The sequence below is a fragment of the Ranitomeya imitator genome, chromosome 4, assembly GCF_032444005.1.
Source record: "Ranitomeya imitator isolate aRanImi1 chromosome 4, aRanImi1.pri, whole genome shotgun sequence".
Classification (NCBI taxonomy): Eukaryota; Metazoa; Chordata; class Amphibia; order Anura; family Dendrobatidae; genus Ranitomeya; species Ranitomeya imitator.
In genome coordinates, this window is record NC_091285.1 from 222,313,611 (window position 1) to 222,338,300 (window position 24,690).

The following is a 24,690-nucleotide window of genomic DNA, read 5'->3' on the forward strand; positions in this document are numbered from 1 at the left end:
TTTGCCAGGCGCTGTGGTTTTTCCTTGCAGCCTTTGCAGAGCCCTATTCCTTTGAGGGGCATTGATGCTACACCATTGGCCAAGGATAAACCTCAGTACTGGACGCAGATGACCATGTACATGGCTCCTGCACATCAGGAAAATTGCCGTTTTCTGGTGTTGCATAACCTGCATGATGTTGTTGTACTGGGTTTTCCATGGTTACAGGAACATAATCCGGTGCTGGATTGGAAAACTATGTCTGTGACTAGTTGGGGTTGTCAAGGGCTACATAGTGACGTTCCTTTGATGTCAATTTCCTTTTCCCCCTCTTCTGAGGTCCCTGAGTTTTTGTCGGATTTCCAGGATGTATTTGATGAGCCCAAGTCCAGTTCCCTTCCTCCACATAGGGACTGTGATTGTGCTATTAACTTGATTCCAGGTTGTAAGTTCCCTGAAGGCCGAATTTTCAATCTGTCTGTGCCAGAGCATGCCGCTATGTGGAGCTATGTTAAGGAATCTTTGGAGAATGGGCATATTCGGCCGTCTTCGTCACCATTGGGAGCGGGTTTCTTTTTTGTTGCTAAGAAGGATGGCTACTTGAGACCCTGTATAGATTATCGTCTTCTTAATAAGATCACGGTCAAATTCCAATACCCCTTGCCTTTGCTTACTGATTTGTTTGCTCAGATTAAGGGGGCTAGTTGGTTTACTAAGATTGACCTCCGAGGGGCATATAATCTTGTTCGTATTAAACAGGGTGACGAATGGAAAACTGCATTTAATACGCCCGAAGGCCATTTTGAATACCTTGTGATGCCATTTGGGCTCTCTAATGCTCCATCTGTGTTCCAGTCCTTCATGCATGATATTTTCCGCAATGATCTTGATAAATTCATGGTTGTATATTTGGATGATATTTTGATTTTTTCCGATGATTGGGAGTCTCATGTGAAGCAGGTCAGGATGGTGTTCCAGATCCTTTGTGATAATGCTTTGTTTGTGTGAAGGGGTCTAAGTGCCTATTCGGAGTTCAGAAGGTCTCTTTTTTGGGTTTTATTTTTTCTCCTTCGTCTATAGAAATGGATCCTGTTAAGGTCCAAGCTATTCATGACTGGATTCAACCCACATCTGTGAAGGGCCTTCAAAAATTTTTGGGCTTTGCTAATTTCTATCGCCGTTTCATTGCCAACTTTTCCAGTGTGGTTAAGCCCCTTACTGATTTGACGAAGAAAGGCGCTGATGTGACGAATTGGTCCTCTGCGGCTGTTGAGGCCTTTCAGGAGCTTAAACGCCGATTTACTTCTGCCCCTGTGTTGCGTCAGCCGGATGTTTTTCTTCCTTTTCAGGTTGAAGTCGACGCTTCTGAGATTGGGGCAGGGGCCGTTTTGTCTCAGAGGGAATCTGATGGTTCTTTGATGAAACCGTGTGCTTTTTTTTCCAGAAAGTTTTCGCCTGCGGAACGCAATTATGATGTCGGCAATCGGGAGTTGTTGGCTATGAAGTGGGCGTTTGAGGAGTGGCGACATTGGCTTGAGGGAGCTAAGCACCGCGTTGTGGTCCTGACTGATCATAAGAATCTGATTTACCTTGAGTCGGCCAAGCGGCTGAATCCTAGACAGGCTCGATGGTCCCTGTTTTTCTCCCGTTTTGATTTTGTGGTCTCGTATCTTCCGGGATCTAAGAATGTTAAGGCCGATGCCCTCTCTAGGAGTTTTCGCCTGATTCTCCTGGAGTCCTTGAGCCGGTTGGCATTCTTAAGGAAGGGGTGATTCTTTCTGCCATCTCCCCTGATTTGCGGCGGGTGCTTCAGGAATTTCAGGCTGATAGGCCTGACCGCTGTCCTGTGGGGAAGCTGTTTGTTCCTGATGGGTGGACAAGTAAGGTGATTTCTGAGGTTCATTATTCTGTGTTGGCTTGTCATCCTGGGATTTTTGGTACCAGAGATTTGGTTGCTAGGTCCTTTTGGTGGCCTTCCTTGTCGCGCGATGTCCGTGCTTTTGTGCAGTCCTGTGGGACTTGCGCCCGAGCCAAGCCTTGCTGTTCCCGCGCTAGTGGGTTGCTTTTGCCTTTGCCGGTCCCTGAGAGGCCCTGGACGCATATTTCCATGGATTTTATTTTGGATCTTCCTGTTTCCCAGAAGATGTCTGTTATCTGGGTTGTTTGTGACCGGTTCTCTAAAATGGTCCATCTGGTACCTTTGCCTAAGTTGCCTTCCTCCTCAGATCTGGTTCCATTGTTTTTTCAGCATGTGGTTCGTTTGCATGGCATTCCGGAGAATATTGTGTCTGACAGAGGTTCTCAGTTTGTCTCTAGGTTTTGGCGGGCCTTTTGTGCTAGGATGGGTATTGATTTGTCTTTTTCTTCGGCGTTTCATCCTCAGACTAATGGCCAAACTTGGCAAACTAATCAGACCTTGGAGACCTATTTGAGATGCTTTGTGTCTGCTGATCAGGATGATTGGGTGTCTTTCTTGCCGTTGGCCGAGTTTGCCCTTCATAATCGGGCTAGTTTGGCTCCATTGGTTTCACCTTTCTTTTGTAATTTTGGTTTTCATCCTCGTTTTTCTTCTGGGGAGGTTGAGCCTTCTGATTGTCCTGGTGTTGATTCTGTGGTGGACAGGCTGCAGCAGATTTGGACTCATGTGGTGGACAATTTGACGTTGTCTCAGGAAAGAGCTCAACGTTTTGCTAACCGCCGTCGATGTGTTGGCCCCCGGCTTCGTGTGGGGGATTTGGTTTGGTTGTCTTCTCATCATGTTCCTATGAAGGTTTCTTCCCCTAAGTTTAAGCCTCGGTTTATTGGTCCTTATAAAATTTCTGAAATTATTAATCCGGTGTCTTTTCGTTTGGCTCTTCCAGCCTCTTTTGCCATTCATAATGTTTTCCATAGATCTTTGTTGCGGAGACATGTGGTGCCCGTTGTTCCCTCGGTTGACCCTCCTGCCCCGGTGTTGGTTGAGGGAGAGTTGGAATATGAGGTTGAGAAGATTTTGATTTCTCGTTTTTCGAGGCGGAGGCTTCAGTATCTTTTCAAATGGAAGGGTTATGGCCAGGAGGATAATTCTTGGGTTGTTGCCTCCGATGTCCATGCCACCGATTTGGTTTGTGCTTTTCACTTGGCTCGTCCTGATCGGCCTGGGGGCTCTGGTGAGGGTTCGGTGACCTCTCCTCAAGGGGGTGTACTGTTGTGAATTCCGCTCTTGGTCTCCCTCCAGTGGTTGTAAGTGGCACTTTTGTGAGTTCTGCTCTTGGGCTCCCTCTTGTGGTTTCAAGTGGTATGGCTGCTCCTTGGATTTAGCTGTCAGCAGCTGCTTCTACTGATTGTCTTTTCTGCTCGGCTATTTATGCCTGGCTCTTTCCTTCAGCCAGTGCCACTTGTAAATGGTTCCTGGTTGGATTCACATCTCTTTGGATTTCCCTGTTATCCTTACCAGTTCAGCAAAGCTAAGTTCTTGCTTGCTCTTTTCTGTCCACAGATTGTGGACTTATCCGTTCTGTGCTTTCTATGTTTGTCCAGCTTATCAGTATGAATTAACTCTGTGTTGCTGGAAGCTCTGGGAAGCAGATTTACCCTCCACACCTTTAGTCAGGTGTGGAGATTTTTGTAATCTCTGCGTGGATTTTTGTAGTGTTTTGTACTGACCGCACAGTATTCCATTCTGTCCTATCTATCTAGCTATACTGGCCTCCTGTGCTCATCCTGGTTTCATTCTGTGTATGTCTTTTCCCTCTCCACTCACAGTCATTATTTGTGGGGGGCTAATCTATCCTTTGGGGATTTTCTCTGAGGCAAGATAGTTTCCCTGCTTCTATCTTTAGGGGTAGTTAGCTCTTAGGCTGTGTCGAGATGCCTAGGGAGAGTTAGGAGCATTCCACGGCTACTTCTAGTGTTGTGTTGAGCTTAGGGACTGCGGTCAGTACAGATACCACTTCGTTCAGAGCTCGTTTCATGTTGCTCCTAAACCACCAGATCATAACAGCACACCTCCCCACACCCGCACATTTCAGGACAGCCCCGCCCATCCCAGCACAGTGTGCACATCCCTGCCTAGCTCCGCCCACCCCAGCACAGCCCCTCCTGCCCCCAGCACAGCCCTGCAGCCCCCAGCCCAGTCACTCTTGATGAGTGACCGCTGTCTGTGGAGGCTGGTCACGCCTGCTGCTGATGTCACGTCAATTTCCAGAGTCTGGAAATTTAGTCATGGCAAATTACGTGAATTGGCTCATCCTTTGCAGTGTTAAGAAAAACCAAGGCTAAGCAACTCTTGCCACCTCTGCAAGCTGCAGACCTGCAGATGCTGCTTGTCACAGCCACAGTTGTGGTTGAGGATGCATTGATTGTTGTGGCTGCAACAGCTTTGCAAACACAATTTCACCGCCACAAAATTACAACATGAGATATGGCGGGCTGTGTCACATTGAGCAACAGAAACAATTTTTTTTGTTATGTGCCTGAGGTCTGCAGACCATCCCAACAAAATGACAACGTGGGATACGGCATGCTGTATCATGTTTTGCAACAGAAAAAATAATAATTTTTTTTAATGTGCATTAGGTCTGTAGGCAGCTTCATATCACCAGCACAAAATGACAAAATGGGATATGGCAAGCTGTATCACATTCAGCAACACGAAAAATTATATTTTTGCTTAATATGCGTTTGGTCTGCAGACAGCTTCATATCACTGCCACAAAATAACAACATGGAATATGGTGGGCTGTATCGCATTTAGCAACAGAAGAAAATAATATTGTTTTTATGTGCATGAGCTTTGCACACTGGAATTTCACCACCACTAAATAGCAAGGTTAGATATGGCATGGTGAATCATGCTAGGAACTGCCACCAAAAAAATATTTCTTTATGCACAACAGCTCAAATCACAGAATTATGTCACCACAGCACTAAATGAAAAAAGTGGGATATGGTATGCTGTTTTACATGTAGCTAGTTAAAAAATAATATTTAGAATGCTATACTACTGCATGGAGCACAACCGAACTAGTGCACAACACACTTGCATGACATGTGCCCTGCTGTCTTTGTGGACCTCAGTAGTTGCAAAAAAAATGCTGGAAGGTCGATTTCACAGCCACACAGGACACTACCTAGCTAAACTATCTGTATAAGAAACAACCGCCTAGCTAAATACCTAAAATCAAACTACTAACACTGCCAGCGTCAGGCGCTAAAACAAGATGTCATCACTTTATATGTAGAGGGACATGTGATTTCAGCAGTCAATGACAGAAGTCGTTGTGTCAGGACATTGTGGATGTTTCAAGGACCTTGATTGGCTAGCCGCAATGTGCACACATAAAGATAGGATTAAAAAAATACTATTTACAAGAATGCCGTGCCTCTGAGCTCTACAAACCCCCTCTCCTCATCAAACACAAGCCTCATGCTCATGATACACCACCATTATCATAGCCAAAGTGCAGAAAATACTTTTCTGGCAATGCAAATATTTTCCTGCTCTTTTCACCGAATGTTTTCGATTTTTAATGAATTTAAAAAATTTTGATCGTGTTTCCGATCACTAATCCGAATTTCCCTTATTCGTGCTGAATTTATGTTTGGCGATCGTTTTCCGAACAAATTCGCTCATCACTACCTCCTAGCTACATGATTATTATTTTTCTTTTGTTTATTCTATGCTATTTTATGTAATTTACCTAACCATATTTGTTTGCAGGGCTATTATCCTGCTTTTACTCCCATTTTGCTTTCTGTTGCAGCCCACTATGCCTTACTATGACCATTTTGCAGCCATTTTAAAGCACCAAAGATCGAGTTTCCACTGACATCTATTGGGTTTGGGTCAAGTTTTGATAAAGTTCTAGTACCTGAACTGAACTTTGGAACCAAGTTTGACTGTACCCGATGAACTAAACATCCACAGGTCTGCTTATCCCTAGCCACAGGTGCGTCGTTGGATGGATAGAATGATGTGCCCCCCTGCCAAGGCACATTAATGCCATTATCAGAGATTGACAACGGCATTTAACAAGCTACCAGCTGTGGAAGGCATATGATTGCTGAATAATTCAGCCATCATAGGCCTGGAAACATGAGAGCTTGACTTGCAAAACTTCTTCACATGTGAAGGCAACCACTGTCCATATACTCTGTTAGTGCACGTACACATTTTGGAGGACAGATGAGACAAAAAAAAAAGCCTGTCCATGCAGTGCTTAGATTCTATCTCCTTGTATGAAAAAATGCAGTTGCTCACCTGCAAAGTGAATTTTGCTGGCTGCCATTTAAATAGTAAATGGCCTCATGAAACAACGCCTTCAAATGTCCAATGCAGTTGCAATTATGATCAAATTATAGGTTATTAGAGGTTAGGTGTTTTTATGCGTTTCTGTTTTTTCATAGCTGGTTCCTGAATAATAACTTAATTCTTATCCAATTTAGATATACAGACGCCAGCTTTAAAAATATTGCATTTGGCTATGATGTTTTCTCCGGACACTACTGATCTAGAATGATAAACACTGCTTAAAGACTACAATGAAGCAAGTTAAAAGTGTTAAGTTGTCATTTAATAATACTAATTTTACTGAATCTCCTATAGTTTTACATCAAAGAGATAGTTATACAGGCATGATACAATACACAGATTAAAAAAACTATTAATAAAGGACTTCCAACTAAAATACATACCGTAACTATGTGTTATTTTTTTTTCTTTAATCAGAGATTTTTAATGAGGTTTTACACATATATATATAAAAAAATAAACCTTCACATCCACCTCCATCCTTCAAACATTCCCCTCCCTTTTACTTTACATACCTTTAATAGCCACAGAAATGCAATAGATATTCCTTAGGTGTACTAGTTCAAATATATTATAAAAGAGAAAAATAATGAACAAAAAGTATCTGATTTATTTAAGTATGCAGTCCTACATTACTATATTATACCTTATATATAGATCCTGTCATGACTCTGGCAGGATGGTTCCGTCTCCATCCTGGTCAGGTCAGGGTTAATTCTAGTCCGCCTCTCTTTGGTTCTTGAGCAGCTATTTAATGTTGGTAGTTCCTGGTTTTGGTGTCAGTGATACTTCCGTATACTCGGTTTGTGGTTGCTGACCTAGGTTACTCGTCCTTAACCACTGTGCCTCTGTGTGTGTGAGCTTTTGCTGTGTATGACTCCATTTGTCCCCTGACTTTTGCCTCTGTCCACTGCATTGTACTGCCCTGTCCTTCCTGGTTATTTGATCCCTTGGTTTACTCTCTGTCTTGTCCCTAGGTACTACGCTCTCGCCTGACTTTTGACCCTGGGCTCTACTTTCACGTTTATGTTTTTTACGTTTATGTTTACGTTCTGTGCCCTGTACTCTGCGCTGCCAGCTGCCCTCGCTGGCCGCACGAGCGGTGACTCTGCCCCTGTCATCACGTGACTGCTTTGTTCCAGGTCCTGTGTTCAGTGCTTTGTCTTGGGTCCTTGTGCTCTGAATGCCTTGTTCCTTTGCAGCACCCCAGAGTCCTGGTCGTTGCAGTAATGTCGCTCTGCCACTAAGGGGAGCGATGTTATGTCTGATGGCACTAAAGGAGTTCACCTGACCAGGTATCACAGCCACACACTACACTTTACACTTCGACCACCAGGGGTGGTTCTATCTATTAGGCCACTCCTCACACTCTGGTAAAACTGGGGGTTGGACAGAAAGTTAGGCAGAAAGCAGCCCGGGAGAGTTCGGGAGAGGACTTGTCAGAAGTGGGATCCTGGCAGGTACCTAGCAGAAAGGACAGATTGTTGTGGAGCCGCGCCTGCACTACCTTGCGGCATCATCTTAAGGAAGAACATGAAGCGAAGTATATTGTGGAGAAGTGAGAAGCGGGATCATAGTACGAAGGAGATAGAACCAGAAGGAGTCAGGTCCCTAAGACCGCGGCAACATCCTTCTGAGGCGTGTAGCCGGTGGCTGGAGCAAGGAGGAAGTAACAGACTCTACACATTACTTCAAACAGCGGCAGGACAGTTAATTATAGGTTGGCTGTCTGACCTAAATCGCCTAAACGGACATAGGAGGCAATCGTGGGAGAGGGGCGTCTCTAGGGTCCCAGAATAACTCCAGGCCTACCTGTCATACAGGTGCGTCCTAGCCACATTATCTGGGGGACGGAGAGAGAAAGAACAGATATGACAGTTGTGAGGACTATCCCGTGGTGTTCAGCAGGGAAGGACTACAATACACAGGCGCTAGAAGGTAGGCACTGATTTCCACCTGCAACGGGAACTCTGGATGTGCCTTCGGACCGGCCGGTCTCAGCCAGCCCTGTTAGCGGTGCTCTGGATTGCGGACCCCGAAGCCTTCAGTAAAAAGGTAAAGAGACTGCAACCCTGTGTCCTCGTTATTCCTTGCGTCTTGCACCACGCACCATCACCTTTCATTGGACGCCCCTTAGCAGGGTCACAGACCGGGTCTAGCCACCGTGACAACCCCGGACCGAGTACCCCGTGGCCCTGCGTCTGGGGGTGCTCCAACTTGGCATCACGAACAGGATGTACTTAAGCCTGAAGAATCAGGTCATGTGTGCCCTGGAACTGTGATTGAACTGTGACTTATTGCAAAGACTGTGTATTGCTATTTGCCGCCAAAAATCCGCCATCGCTGTGCCATGTGGAGCACAAGGGGAGGAGCCATAGCTTTATGGATGGAGCCGGCTAAAAGAGCGCGGAGCGGGAAGACATGGTGAGGTGCCGATCCCGGAAGAGGAACCCCGACCCCGGCAGGTTAGCAGGGGGGGAGGAACGGCCATGTCGGATCCCGGAGGAGCGGAGGCGGCAGCCACAGCTGCAGAATCGGGGGCACTTCCAGATTCCGTAGTAGACGCAGCCACGGGCCTGGTATCACCGCCGGATGCCGCAAGGCTTGCGGCTCCCATCAGCCAGCCGGACACTGCCGCAGCTACGACAGCCATAATGCCCTTCTCTATGCCGTACCTACCAGGAGCCGCCTGGCTCCCGCAATACTCTGGAGAATCCCATACGTTAACTGACTTTAAAGAGGGGATTTGTAGCCTGCTCAAATTTTATCCCATGACAGAGCCTCAGAAAGTTCATATGATAACCGGCCAACTCTTTGGAGCGGCATTGAGGGAAGTGAAGTCCTGGCCCGTTGCAGATAAGAGAACTGCGCAACAGGTCTTTGCAAAGCTTAAAACCACCTTTGACACCCGCACCGCTACTGAAATTAAATTGACGTTCTATGGGTGCAAGCAGAGGCCACAGGATAGCTTACGGAACTATGCCCTTAATCTTCAGGAGGCACTGTGGACCATCAAGCAAAGTGACCCAAACAGCATGCAAGATGAAGATAAACTCCTGAAGGAGCGGTTCATCGATGGGCTCCTGTGCAGTCACCAAAGGGCCCAGCTACACTTCCTGGCCATGCAGAATCCAGACCTGACTTTTGTGCAATTCAAAGATAAAGCCATCCAGGCACTACCAGAGCAATAGTCCAGCCGTGCCACTCTTCCCAGGCGTCAAGCCCTCACGTACCACCAGGAGGTGGCGCCGGACGCGCTCGTTTCCGTCGAGGCCGATGCGCAGATCCTGGAAGATGACTCCCCTGCAGGACTGCGCCTCCAGATACAGGAGCTGACCAAGAGCGTTGCTGCCCTAGCCCGGGCCGTCCAGTCCCTACAGGAGGCCCCCAAAGAGAAGATCCAGTTGGCTTCCAGACCAGAAGATGTCCCCTGGCAGCAACCAAGGAGAGTTCCGTCGACCAGAGGCAGAGACGACGATCGCTTTCATTGGGATGGACGACCTATCTGCCACCGCTGACACCAGGTGGGCCATCTTGGAAGGTACTGTCATTTAAATGAGCAACCCCTGGGGCAGAGGGCCAACCCCCAGGAGTAGAACGGTCAGGCCCGCAAAAAATTGGAGAGCCAAATACATCGGAGGGCGAAGAGTTCTCCCCATCGTGATCGACGGTATCCCCATGAACGCTTTGCTGGATACCGGTTCCCAGATGACAACTATGCCCTACATTCTTTATAGACGTTATTGGGAGGACACCGACATTACCCGTGGCCCCGATGATGATTTTACCATAATAGCTAGTAATGGTCAGCCACTGCCGCAAGTGGGGTATAAAGAGATCACCATTAAGGTGGGGCGGTTAGAATTGGAGAAGCAGAGCGCCGAGGAAAGACAGCGGTAGGTAAGTATGTAGTGGTTGTTTTTTTTACTTTAACGATGGTAACCAGGGTAAACGATGTTTACCCTGGTTACCAGCGAAGACATCACTGAATCGGCGTCACACACACCGATTCAGCAATGTCAGCGGGACGTCCAGCGACGAAACAAAGTTCTGGACTTTCTGCCCCGACCAGCGACATCACAGCAGGGGCCTGATCGCTGCTGCCTGTCACACTGGACGATATCGCTAGCCAGGACGCTGCAACATCACGGATCGCTAGCGATATCGTCTAGTGTGACGGTACCTTAAGACTTATGAAGACCATTTGAAGCACCTGGCCGAGGTGTTTGAAGCTCTGTCCAACTTTGGCTTAAAGGTGAAACCGTCCAAATGCCATCTGCTAAAACCCAAAGTGCAGTACCTGGGCCATGTGGTGAGTGCCGAAGGAGTGGCCCCAGACCCCAACAAGGTCACGGTGATCAAGGACTGGCCGCAGCCTGGTAACTAGCGTTGACTGACTTTTACTTTTTTAGAGTGGAGTCGGGTTTCGCGAAACCCGACTATCTCAAAAGTCGAGTCGAGTGAAATTGGCCGATTATCGTGAAAAGTCGGGGATCGACCGAAACACGAAACCCAATGCAAGTCAATGGGGAAGCATAGTTGGCAGTGAGTGGAGGCCAGGAAAACACCTACAGTGCCCATTTTAATGGCAAAAACATCCATTCTTGGTACTGAAGCTTGTCAATCTTAATTTACCTTATAATAATAGTTAGGCATTGGACATTGGGGGTCATTTGGCTAAAGTTGTGGGGGGTATGGCTGGGTCAAGTATTTAGTGGGCCCAGGAAACGTGGACCACGTCATGGCAGTGGAGCAGGGAGAGGTAAGTATTTCAACTTTGCAAGTGCTGTGATCCTGAGCAAGCAGGGGGGGCCCACTCGTTCGCATTGGCACTGGCACAGAGCCCCTCAAAGTACGGCAGTGTGTTTGCACGGCGGGGGCGCCTCCCACCGGCAGCGACATTTTTGCATACTATGAGGGGCCCTGTGCCAGTGATGTCGCCAATGAGTATCCCCCCCACCTGATGAAGGAACCTGCACTTTCATCTGCACCTTCCTCTTTGTCCCCGTGTAAGGTGGTATAGTATGCGGGAAGGGGAACCTCACTTTCAGAAGGGTCAGAATCTGGCTGTGTAGCGTGCAAGGGGAATGTAGCGGTCTGGGTCATTGTACCAGCAGAGTCATCTAGCATTGGCTGGGCAATGGGCAGGATGAGGAGGAAACACAGATATAGTCCCAAATAAAAAAGTAGGTTAAAAGCAGTTCAAAATTGGTAACAGGACTAAACAGGCGGCATTGCTTTGTTCAGTGGAGGACAACTGTAATGAGAGGCTGACACAGTGAGTAGGCCCAAATCAGTAAGTAGTCTAAATGCAGTTCAAAATTGGTAACAGTAGTAAACAGGCGGCACTGCTTTGTTTAGTGGAGGAGAACAGCAAGGAGCGGCAGACACCGTTAGTAGGCCCCAACCCAACTAGTAGGCCAAATGCAGTGTAATATTAACAAGTACTTAACGAGAGCCTGAAGATCGAAGTTCAGGACAGGAAACCATGAGAACAGCAAGGAGCAGCAGACACCGTTAGTAGGCCCCAACCAAACTAGCAGGCCAAATGCAGTGTAATATTAACAACTACTTAACGAGAGCCTGAAAATGGAAGTTCAGGACAGGAAACCAGGAGAACAGCAGGAGCGGCAGACACCGTTAGTAGGCCCCAAACAAAGTAGTAGTTCCCCTGCAGTTGTTCCATTTCACAACTATTTAACAAGAGCCTGAAGATAGAAGCTCAGGAAAGGCAACCAGGAGAACACCTTGGAGCGGCAGACACTGTTAGTAGGCCCCAACCAAACTAGTAGCCCCACTGCAGTTTTAAAATTCCGATAGGCTGAAAACCTGATAATTGCAAGTCATTTTTTTAAGAGGACAGCTGTATTGAGTGACACAGCCAGACACTGCTAGTAGGCCTTACACCACAAAGTTGGCTCGATGCTGGTTTAAAAAAAGTTACATGGGTACACGGTCAGCATTGGTGTGGTCAGTGGAGGACAATTGGAAGGAGGAACCGCAGACAGACTTAGTAGGCCTAACATAAAAAAAGAAGGCTCAATGCAGTTTCAATTACCTTGCAGGGGTACACAGGCAGCATTGGTGTGGTCAGCGGAGGACTATTGGAAGGAGGGACCGCAGACAGACTTAGTAGGCCTAACATAAAAAAAGGTGGCTCTATGCACTTTTAAATAGGTTCCAGGGGTACACAGGCAGCATTGGTGTGGTCAGCGGAGGACTATTGGAAGGTTGGACCGCAGACAGACTTAGTAGGCCTAACATAAAAAAAGAAGGCTCAATGCAGTTTCAATTATCTTGCAGGGGTACACAGGCAGCATTGGTGTGGTCAGCGGAGGACTATTGGGAGGAGGGACCGCAGACAGACTTAGTAGGTCTAACATAAATAAAGGTGGCTCTATGCACTTTTAAATAGGTTCCAGGGGTACACAGGCAGCATTGGTGTGGTCAGCAGAGGACTATTGGAAGGAGGGACCGCAGACAGACTTAGTAGGCCTAACATAAAAAAGTAGGCTCAATGCAGTTTCAATTATCTTGCAGGGGTACACAGACAGCATTGGTGAGGTCAGCGGAGGACTATTGGAAGGAGGGACAGCAGACAGACTTAGTAGGCCTAAAATAACAAAAGGAGGCTCAATGCAGTTTCAATTATCTTGCAGGGGTACACAGGCAGCATTGGTGTGGTCAGCGGAGGACTATTGGAAGGAGGGACCGCAGAGAGACTTAGTAGGCCTAACATAAAAAAAGGTGGCTCTATGCACTTTTAAATAGGTTCTAGGGGTACACAGGCAGCATTGGTGTGGTCAGCAGAGGAAAATTGGAAGGAGGGACCACAGACAGACTTAGTAGGCCTAACTTAAATAAATGTGGCTCTATGCACTTTTAAATAGGTTCCAAGGGTACACAGGCAGCATTGGTGTGGTCAGCGGAGGACTATTGGAAGGAGGGACCGCAGACAGACTTAGTAGGCCTAGCATAAAAAAAAGTAGGCTCAATGCAGTTTCAATTATCTTGCAGGGGTACACAGGCAGCATTGGTGTGGTCAGCGGAGGACTATTAGACGGAGGGACCACAGACAGACTTAGTAGGCCTAACATAAAAAAAGTAGGCTCAATGCAGTTTCAATTATCTTGCAGGGGTACACAGGCAGCATTGGTCTGGTCAGCGGAGGACAATTGGAAGGAGTGTCTGACACAGTTAGTACTCCAAAATAATACATAGATGTTAATGTCTCGCATAAAAAACAAAACAAACAAAAAAAAGGGTGGCATACTTAGGTACAGGGGTGGGCTCCTCTGATGACTTTCAGACATTGTTATTTGGTGCAAAGTATTTACTGGTGTAAATGTGGGACAGGGCCACTGAATATTTTAAGTAGCATCATACATATCAACAAATTGGTATTGTCAGTGCCAGGCATTGAAGGATTTCACCGCATAGACTAAACAGCGGTGGAGCAGTGACAGATAATTTTGCAAGTGGTAGAGCACAGTTTGAGCTGGGGTGGGGGGCATTCTCTCATGCCTGGCGGTACTGGCCCAAGGCCCCTCATGTTACAATGGTGTGTCTGACGTTGGGTGCGCGCGACCACCGCCAGAGACACTTCATTGTACTATGAGGGACCCGGTGCCAGTGCCGTCGACCAAAAGTGGGCACACCCACCTCTTCAGACAAATGGCACTCTCACGGGTGCTTCAGCCAAGTGGCGAGACCACGGCCACGTGGGTGGAGTCAGCCCATTTAGGGAGGTGTTAACATGTTGTATGCTCGACATACAGCAGCTGCAAATGGAGAAATTGGAACACTAAGTAAGACCAGTCCAAAAGCAAGACCTTTTTAAAGGAAAGCTAGGTGTCAGCTGGGAAAGGTGGGGCAAAATAATTAGAAATCCATGAGAGGTTCATTTTAATGAAGGTTAGATCATCAACATTTTGGGTAGCCAGACGAGTCCTTTTTTCGGTCAGTATTGAACCAGCAGCACTGAATACTCTTTCTGATAGCACACTAGCTGCTGGGCAAGCGAGCTCCTGCAATGCATATTCGAACAATTCAGGCCAGGTGTCTATTTTGGATGCCCAGTAATCAAATGGGAATGACTGGTGAGGGAGAACATTGATAGGGGAGGAAAAATAGTTAGTAAACATACTGGACAAATGCTGTCTCCTGTCACTTTGAATTGATGCTGCAGTACCTGTCCTGTCTGCGGTCATTGCGAAATTACTCCACAACCTGGTCAGAAAACGCCTCTGTCCAACGCCACTTCTGATTTATGCACCTCTAACACCTCTGCCCTGTTGCCCCCTGCAGCTCGTGTGAGAACCGTCACCGGCGCTGTGTGCTGGGAATGCCTGAATCAAATGGTCAACAAGAGTTGCTTGTTTGGTTGCCAATATTTGTTCAAGGTTCTCATGTGGCATGATGTTTTGCAGTTTCCCCTTATAGCGTGGATCCAGGAGGCAGGCCAACCAGTAATCATCATCGGTCATCATTTTTATAATGCGGGGGTCCCATTTTAGGATACGCAAGGCATAATCCACCATGTGGGCCAAAGTTCCAGTTGTCAATTCACTGCTTGTGCTGGGTTGAGGAGCACTTTCGGGCAAATCAACGTCACTTGCCTTCCTCAAAAACCCTGAACCTGGCCTTGCAATGCCACCAGTTTCTATTGCCCCCTGAGAAGCTTCCTCATCCAAAAAATACTCATCCCCATCATCCTCCTCGTCTTCCTCCTCTTCGCCCGCCACCTCGTCCAGTAGACTTTCCTGACCAGACAATGGCTGACTGTCATCATGGCTTCCCTCGTCCTCAGCTGCAGACTCCTGCTCCTTTATGTGCATCAAACGTTGCATCAGCAGACGCATTAGGGGGATGCTCATGCTTATTATGGCATTGTCTGCACTAACCAGCCATGTGCATTCCTCAAAACACTGAAGGACTTGACAGAGGTCTTGTAACTTTGACCACTGCACACCTGACAACTCCATGTCTGCCATTCAACTGCCTGCCCGTGTATGTGTATCCTCCCACAAATACATAACAGTACACCTCTGTTCACACAGTCTCTGAAGCATGTGCAGTGTGGAGTTCCACCTTGTTGCAATGTCGATCATTAGGCGATGCTGGGGAAGGTTCAAAGATCGCTGATGGTTCCTGATACGGCTGGAGTGTACGGGCGAAAGGCGGATGTGCGAGCAAAGTCTATGCACCTTCAGGAGCAGGTCGGGTAACCCCGGATAACTTTTCAGGAAGCACTGCACCACCAGGTTTAAGGTGTGAGCCAGGCAAGGAATGTGTTTCAGTTGTGAAAGGGCTATGGCTGCCATAAAATTCCTTCCGTTATCACTCACTACCTTGCCTGCCTCAAGATGTACACTGCGCAGCAATGACTGAGTTTCTTGCTGCAAGAACTCGGACAGAACTTCCGCGGTGTGTCTGTTGTCGCCCAAACACTTCATTGCCAATACAGCCTGCTGACGCCTGCCACTAGCTGTTCCATAATGGGACACCTCGTGTGCATCAGTGGCAGCTGCGGATGGAGTGGTCGTGCGTCTGCGGTCTGTGGACGAGCTGTCACTTCTGCCTGAGGACGAGGAGGAGGAGGAAGGGTGGCGAACACCTACAGCCAACTGTTTCCTAAACCGTGGGCTAGGCAGAACTGTCCCAATATTGCTGTCCCCTGTGGACCCTGCATCCACCACATTAACCCAGTGTGCCGTGATGGACACGTAACACCCCTGGCCATGCCTACTGGTCCATGCATCTGTTGTCAGGTGCACCTTTCTACTCACAGATTGCCTGAGTGCATGGACATTGCGGTCTTTTACATGCTGGTGGAGGGCTGGGATGGCTTTTCTCAAAAAGAAGTGTCGACTGGGTAGCTCGTAGCGTGGTACAGCATAGTCCATCAGGGCTTTGAAAGCTTTGCTTTCAACTAACCGGTAGGGCATCATCTCTAACGAGATTAGTCTAGCAATGTGGGCGTTCAAACCCTGTGTACGTGGATGAGAGGAGGAGTACTTCCTTTTCCTAACGAGAGTCTCTTGTAGGGTGAGCTGGACTGGAGAGCTGCATATGGTGGAACTAGCGGGGGTGCCGGTGGACATGGCAGACTGAGAGAGGGTTGGTGATGGTATTCTTGCTGTTGGCCTACATACAGTGTTTCCTACCAAGAACCTGGTGATTCCCTGACTGCTTTGGCCTTGCGGCGAAACCTCCACATTTGCTGCAGGTGGTGTGGTAAACGTTGGGCTTACAGTGAGGGAAGAGATGTAGCGTTGCTGACGAGCTTCATTGTGAGAGGGTGTAACAACGTTAAGGGACGTTTGGTACGTAGTCCAGGCTTGCAAGTGCATGGTGTTTAAATGTCTACGCATGCAACTTGTATTTAGATTTTTAACATTCTGACCTGTGCTGAAGGTCCTTGAGCATTTCTTACAGATGACTTTGCACTGATCATTTGGATGTTGGTTAAAAAAATGCCAGACTGCACTCTTCGTACTATCGGATACCTTTTCAGGCATTGCACACTGAGCTACTTTAACTGGATGGCCACTCTGTCCTACAACTGGTTTTGGTTTTGCCACACGTTCTTGGCCAGATACGGGCCTGCCAGATGGAACCTGTTGCGATGTTTATGCCTGCTGCGGCTCCTCCTCCTTTGCTTCAGAGCTACTGCCGGCTGCACCCTGTTCCCCCAATGGCTGACAATCAGGGTCAACAACTGGGTCATCTATGACCTCCTCTTCTATGTCCTGTGCACCTTCCTCTGTGTCACCGTGCTGTAGCGTTCGTGACGGGGCTCCATAGTCTCATCTGGGTCAGATTCTGGATCAGTACACTGCGAGGGCAATGTTGTGATCTGAGTCAAAGGAACAGTATAATAATCTGGCTGTGGCTGTGCATCTGTGCACTCCATGTCCGATTCATCTTGTAATGGGCATGGCCTGTTAACAATTTCCTTTTCTAACCCAGGAACGGTATGTGTAAAGAGCTCCATGGAGTAACCCGTTGTGTCGCCTGACGCATCCTTCTCTGTTTTTCTGGGTGAAGAACGCAAGGAAGCGACTTGTCCCTGACCGGGAACATCCACTGATGACACGCTGCTTTTACATTTTGCACTTTCCGAAGAGGAGGCAAAAGAGCTAGAGGCAGAGGCAGCAAGGAAAGCCAAAACTTGTTCCTGCTGCTCCGGCTTTAAAAGCGGTTTTCCTACTCCCAGAAAAGGGAGCGTTCGAGGCCTTGTGTAGCCAGACGATGACGGTGGCTGAACAACTCGAGACTTAAGTGCTATATTGCTTTTCCCATGACCACCTGATGCTCCACCACCACTACCATCATTACCAGCTGGCAATGACCGCCCACGGCCACGACCTCTTCCACCAGACTTCCTTATTCTTGGAAATATGTAACCAAACTAACAAACGGTATTTGGTACTGTAAAACCAGTTACAAGGTGGACACAAAATTGTTGTGAATTTAAATTTCCCTTTATAGGTGTGTGAGACTGCAGGGAAAATCAGGCCCACTGTATTACAGTACACAGTTTCAGTGGCAGACAGTGGCTGACAGATATGCCACTAACAGGACTGACGCAGATGCACACACTGGAAATAAAAATCTCCCCTTCTTTTTTTTTTATATGCAAGACTAGTGAATAAATCTGGCCCACTGTTTTACAGTATTGTTTCAGTTGCAGAAAATGACAGACAGATACCACAGACTGGATTGGCAGAGATGCACAGATTTGCCAATATTAATCTCCCCTTCTTTTTTTTTTGATGGGAGACTAGTGAATAAATCTGGCCCACTGTTTTACAGTATTGTTTCAGTGGCACAAAATGACAGACCGATACCACTGACTGGACTGGCACAGATGCACAGATTTGCCAATATTAATCTCCCCTTCTTTTTTTTTTGATGGGAGACTAGTGAATAAATCTGGCCCACTATTTTACAGCATTGTTTCAGTGGCACAAAATGACAGACCGATACCACAGACTGGACTGGCACAGATGCACAGATTTGCCAATATTAATCTCCCCTTCTTTTTTTTTTTTTGATGGGAGACTAGTGAATAAATCTGGCCCACTGTTTTACAGTATTGTTTCAGTGGCACAAAATGACAGACCGATACCACAGACTGGACTGGCACAGATGCACAGATTTGCCAATATTAATCTCCCCTTCTTTTTTTTTTTGATGGGAGACTAGTGAATAAATCTGGCTCACTGTTTTACAGTATTGTTTCAGTGGCACAAAATGACAGACCGATGCCACAGACTGGACTGGCACAGATGCACAGATTTGCCAATATTAATCTCCCCTTCTTTTTTTTTTTTGATGGGAGACTAGTGAATAAATCTGGCCCACTGTTTTACAGTATTGTTTCTGTGGCACAAAATGACAGACCGGTACCACAGACTGGACTGGCACAGATGCACAGATTTGCCAATATTAATCTCCCCTTTTTGTTTTTATATGGAAGACTAGTGAATAAATCTCGCCCACTGTTTTACAGTATTGTTTCTGTGGCACAAAATGACTGACAGATACAACAGACTGGACTGGCACAGATGCACAGATTTGCCAATATTAATCTCCCCTTTTTGTTTTTATATGGAAGACTAGTGAATAAATCTCGCCCACTGTTTTACAGTATTGTTTCTGTGGCAGAAAATGACTGACAGATACAACAGACTGGACTGGCACAGTTGCACAGATTTGCCAATATTAATCTCCCCTTTTTGTTTTTATATGGAAGAATAGTGAATAAATCTGGCCCACTATTTTACAGTATTGTTTCTGTGGCAGAAAATGACTGACAGATACAACAGACTGGACTGGCACAGATGCACTGATTGGCAATATAAATCCCCCTTTTTAGGTGTGGGACAGTGCAGAAAAATACAGGCCCACTGTTTCACACTACACAGTTTCAGGGGCAGAAAGTGGCTTGAAGATATATATATATATATATATATATATATATATATATATATATATATATAAAAAAAAGGGACTGTAATACAATTACTATCTCCCTACAGTAATCTCTGAAAAGTATGGCAGGTAGCAATAAAAAGGACTGCTGTACACAAAAGTGTGGACAAACAAACAAGATAGTTGTGCAGAAAGGAAGGAACAACAGGATTTGTGCTTTGAAAAAAGCAGTTGGTTTGCACAGCGGTGTACACACAGCAATGCAGCTATCAGGGAGCCTTATAAGGCAGCCTAATAAGCTACAGAGCTGATGCACAGAAATCTAGCCTCCACTGTCCCTGCAAGGAAAAGGTGGTGTTGGACAGTGGAAATCGCTACAGCACAAGCGGTTTGGGGGTTTATATTCCCTGCCTAACACTATCCCTGCTTCTGACAAAGCGGCAGCAACCTCTCCCTATGCTCAGATCAGCAGCAGTAAGATGGCGGTCGGCGTGCACGCCCCTTTATAGCCCCTGTGATGCCGCAGAAAGCAAGCCAATCACTGTAATGCCCTTCTCTAAGATGGTGGGGGCCGAGAACTATGTCATCACGCTGCCCACACTCTGCATCCTCCTTCATTGCCTGAGAAATGGCGCTGAACGCGTCATATAAAACGCGACTTTGGCGCGAAGGTCGCGTACTGCATGGCCGACCCCACACAGGGATCGGGTCAGGTTTCATGAAACCCGACTTTGCCAAAAGTCGGCGACTTATGAAAATGACCAATCCGTTTCGCTCAACCCTACCGGTAACCTCCATGAAGTCCGGCAGTTCCTCAGGTTGGTGGGCTACTACCGGAGGTTTATCAAAGACTTCACCAAGAAGACCGCGCCATTGCAAGACCTGTTGGTGGGCCAATCCAAGAAACCCAATGGTAAGAATACCCCATTTGATTGGAACGACGGACTGGAAGGATCGTTCACCTGCTTAAAATCGGTGCTGATGGGAGAAGAGGTACTAGCCTACCCTGAATATGACCAACCGTTTGTATTGTATATGGATGCCAGCAACGTGGGGCTGGGAGCTGTGCTGTCCCAGGTCCTGAAGGGCAAGGAAAGAGTAATCGCTTACGTCAGCAGGAAACTTCGCCCCACTGAAAGGAACCCTGACAACTACAGTTCCTTTAAGCTGGAGTTCCTCGCCATCGTTTGAGCCGTGACGGAGAGGTTCAAGCACTACCTGGCCCCAGCAAAATTCACCGTCTTCATGGATAATAATCCACTAACGCACTTGGACACAGCAAAACTCGGTGCATTGGAGCAGCGGTGGATGGCCCGGTTGTCCAATTATGACTTCACCATCAAGTACCGGGCGGGGCACAAGAATGCGAATGCCGATGCATTGTCCCGAATGCCTCACTTGCCCGAAACGGGGGAAGATCCAGAAGCATTTGAAGAGGTAGAGCTGCCCGCTTTCCATCGCCCCAAGGCAACCCAGTGTTCCCATCAGGTGGAGAACAGGCACAGGAATAAACAGGGCGCCCCGTTGAATCCCCTGCCCCATCACGGGTGGACAGAGAACCAGGATGGTGACCCTGCGGTCCGTCGGGTAAAAGAGCTCCTGACGCAGGCAGGTTTGCATCCCGGCCTGGATGATCCACCAGAGGCATTACAGTTGTGGAAGGAGAGGGGCAAACTGTTTATTCACGATAGCAAGCTGTGCCGGAGGAGCATCGACCCACGCACTCATGAATTGGTATGGCAGATCGTGGTCCCAAGACAAGATGTGCTAATGGTCCTGGGAGCGTACCATGATGGGGCAGGACACTTCGGATGGAGGAAGCTGGAGAGGCTACTCCGTGGGAGGTTCTACTGGATTGGCATGAATAAAGCCATCGAGAAGTGGTGTCAAGAGTGTGGCCCCTGTAGCCTACGCCAGAAGGATCGAGACAGCCAACGGGCTCCCTTGCAGCCCATCATCACCAAATGGCCGCTCGAGTTGGTCTCGCTGGATCACGTAATGCTAACACCTAGCCGGTCAGGTTATATCTACGCTCTCATCATTGTGGACCACTACTCCAGATTCCTGGTAGTCGTGCCGGTCAAAGATCTAACGGCTAGGACGGCTGCCAAAACCTTCCAGCAGTACTTCTGTAGACCCCATGGGTACCCGGAGAATGTGCTGACTGATCAGGGAACAGTATTTGAAGCAGAGGTGTTCCAGGAGTTCTGCAATTTGTACGGGTGTAAGAAGATCAGAACCACACCGTACCATCCACAAACCAACAGGATGTGTGAGAAGATGAATCAAGTGGTGATCAACTTACTGAAGACCTTACCTGTAGAGGAGCGGAACTTGTGGCCCACAAAGTTACCAGACTTGGTAGATATGTGCAACCACATCCTGGTGAATTCCACCAACTGCACCCCATCGTACCTGATGCGAGGAAGGTCTAGCAAGTTACCCGTCGATCTGGACATGGGGGTCCTGACCCCCGAAGATATATAGCCAGATGCGGATTGGGATACCAAGAGGCAGCAAAGGTACCGCAAAGTACAGGAATGTGTAGAAAGAAGTCTCACCCAAGCCAGACAAAAACAAGAAAGGGAGTACAACCAGCATGCTCCCGCGACTCCCTTGTCATCCGGTGAGCAGGTACTCAAAGGGAAGAGAATACTACACAAGCTTGATGACCAATGGGAAGCGGAACCGTATACCATTCTGCCCTCCGATTTCGACAATACGAAGGTCTGTCTCATCAGCAAAAATGGAGGGGAAACCTCAATGGCAATATCCAGAGACCACCTTAAAGTATGCCCTGATAAGCTGAGAGTTGGGGAAACAGACCCCGGGACTTCTCCGCCCGTGGAAGAGGAGAAGATGATACACACTGTTCTTGGCGATTTTCTCCAGTCTTGGACTCAAATAAATCAGGCCATTGTGGTACCTGTCTTAACGTTTCGTCAACTGAAACTGCCAGAACTAAATGTGGTGCCAGGTCATCCGGGCCCGCAAGCACAGCCGACCCCACCAGAAGATGCGATGCCAACAGTCGAACCAGCAAGCCCTCCCTCTGCTATCGGTGAATCTTGCATGCCCACCATTAGTAGTGGCAGCTCTGAGAACTCCAGCATGCCAGTGCTGCCCAGACTCACTACAAGTGTAGCTAGAAGACAGTGCACTACACCAGCGATAGCAAGCGTAGCGGGCCCTGTCAGGCCAATAGCAATTCCTGCGCTGCGGAGGTCTACACGTAGCACCAAGAATCAGACTCCACTTTGCTATAAAACTTGGAGATATTAACGATAGTTGCTATTTGGTTGAAAATGTTTGTGTAAATATCTTTGTTACAGGTTTAAAAATGGACAATGGTGTGATGGACAGTGAATCGCTCCAAAACTTTCACAGGGACCCCCTTTGTTTACCTGGGGTCCTTGCTGTTCCATGGTTTCACCTACTGAACTGGGAGTCATGAACTGTGCATGACCAACCTTTTGCAACGTTCAAGCGTCCTCACTTTCCACAACGGGAAGCACTGTTATATTTACTTGTTCATAGTATTTAAAAATGTTGTGTCTTTTCTATTAACATGTATTGTTATTCTTCTTTTCCCAGTCCGGAAGTACTGGATTTAACCGGGGGGAAGCGCCCCAGAGTCCTGGTCATTGCAGTAATGTCGCTCTGCCACTAAGGGGAGCGATGTTACATCTGATGGCACTAAAGGAGTTCACCTGACCAGGTATCACAGCCACACACTACACTTCACACTCCGGCCACCAGGGGGGGTGGTTCTATCTATTAGGCCACTTCTCACACTTTGGTAAAACTGGGGGATGGACAGGAAGTTAGGCAGAAAGCAGCCCGGGAGAGTTCGGGAGAGGACCTGTCAGAAATGGGATCCTGGCAGGTACCTAGCAGAAAGGATAGATTGTTACGGAGCCACGCCTGCACTACCTTGCAGCGACATCTTAACGAAGGACACGAAGCGAAGTATGTTGTGGAGAAGTGAGAAGCGGGATCATAGTACGAAGGAGATAGAACCAGAAGGAGTTGTGCCCCTAAGACCGCGGCAACATCCTTCTGAGGAGCGTAGCCGGTGGCTGGAGCACCGGGGAAGTAACAGACTCTACGCATTACTTCAAACAGCGGCAGGACAGTCAATTATACATTGGCTGTCTGACCTAAATCACCTAAACGGACATAGGAGGCAATCGTGGGAGAGGGGCGTCTCTAGGGTCCCAGAATAACTCCAGGCCTACCTGTCATACGGGTGCGTCCTAGCCATATTATCTGGGGGATGGAGAGAGAATGAACAGATACGACAGTTGTGAGGACTATCCCGTGGTGCTTAGCAGGGAAGGACTACAATACACAGGCGCTAGAAGGTAGGCACTGATTTCCACCTGCAAAGGGAAATCTGGATGTGCCTTCGGACCGGCCGGTCTCAGCCAGCCCTGTTAGCAGTGCTTTGGATGGCAGACCCCGAAGCCTTCAGTAAAAAGGTAAAGAGACTGCAACCCTGCGTCCTCGTTATTCCTCGCGTCTTGCACCATGCACCATCACCTTTCATTGGACGCCCCTTAGCAGGGTCACGGACCGGGTCTAGCCACCGTGACAACCCCGGACCGAGTACCCCCTGGCCCTGCGTCTGGGGGCGCTCCACCTTCACTCCCTGTGTTCATTCCTGTGCCCTCTGATGGCTGCGCAGTGACACTATAGGTATCATTACAGATCCATTGTGTAGAAGTCATACCTAACATGTTTAGCCATGAAAAACATAATTTCTCAAATTGAGCCATTCCATTCCTTTTAAGATGTATTTCCTTTTCAAGTTATATCAGAGAATTTTCTTTTTCTATGAATTCCATGCAAGATGAAGGGCTTTCTGAAATCCAATATCAAGCAATACATTTTTAGCTACATATGATAAACATGTAATGGCCATCTTCACCATATCCTCAACATATGGAAAATCCCTGCTCCCTCCCAAGAGCAACAAGAGCAACAAAAATCAAATCTAATACCTGCTTTAATCAGAACATTTGGTGCCTGGTTCCTTCTAATTATCATATATTATCCTCAGTAAGATTTTCACTTTCTGCCTCCCATTTTTGTTTAACTATTAATGGCAATTTAAAGAGGGAAATATACAGTAAATCATTATATATGCTGGATTTGCATACTTTTAAATCTGCATTGAACACCATATTCATGTCTAATTTGAAAAGATTGAAAAAAATTATTTGAGAGAGAAAATTCTTACTGTAAGTTTTTAACTGTTTTAAATATTCCATTACTGTAAGTTTAAAACTAGTAAAGGCGATAGGTTTTTCAAAACTTTTATTGATGACTACACAATAATATATTCTACAAGAGCAATGGAGTTAAATAAATCTGGCCCACTGTTTTACAGTATTGTTTCAGTGGCACAAAATGACAGACCGATACCACAGACTGGACTGGCACAGATGCACAGATTTGCCAATATTAATCTCCCCTTC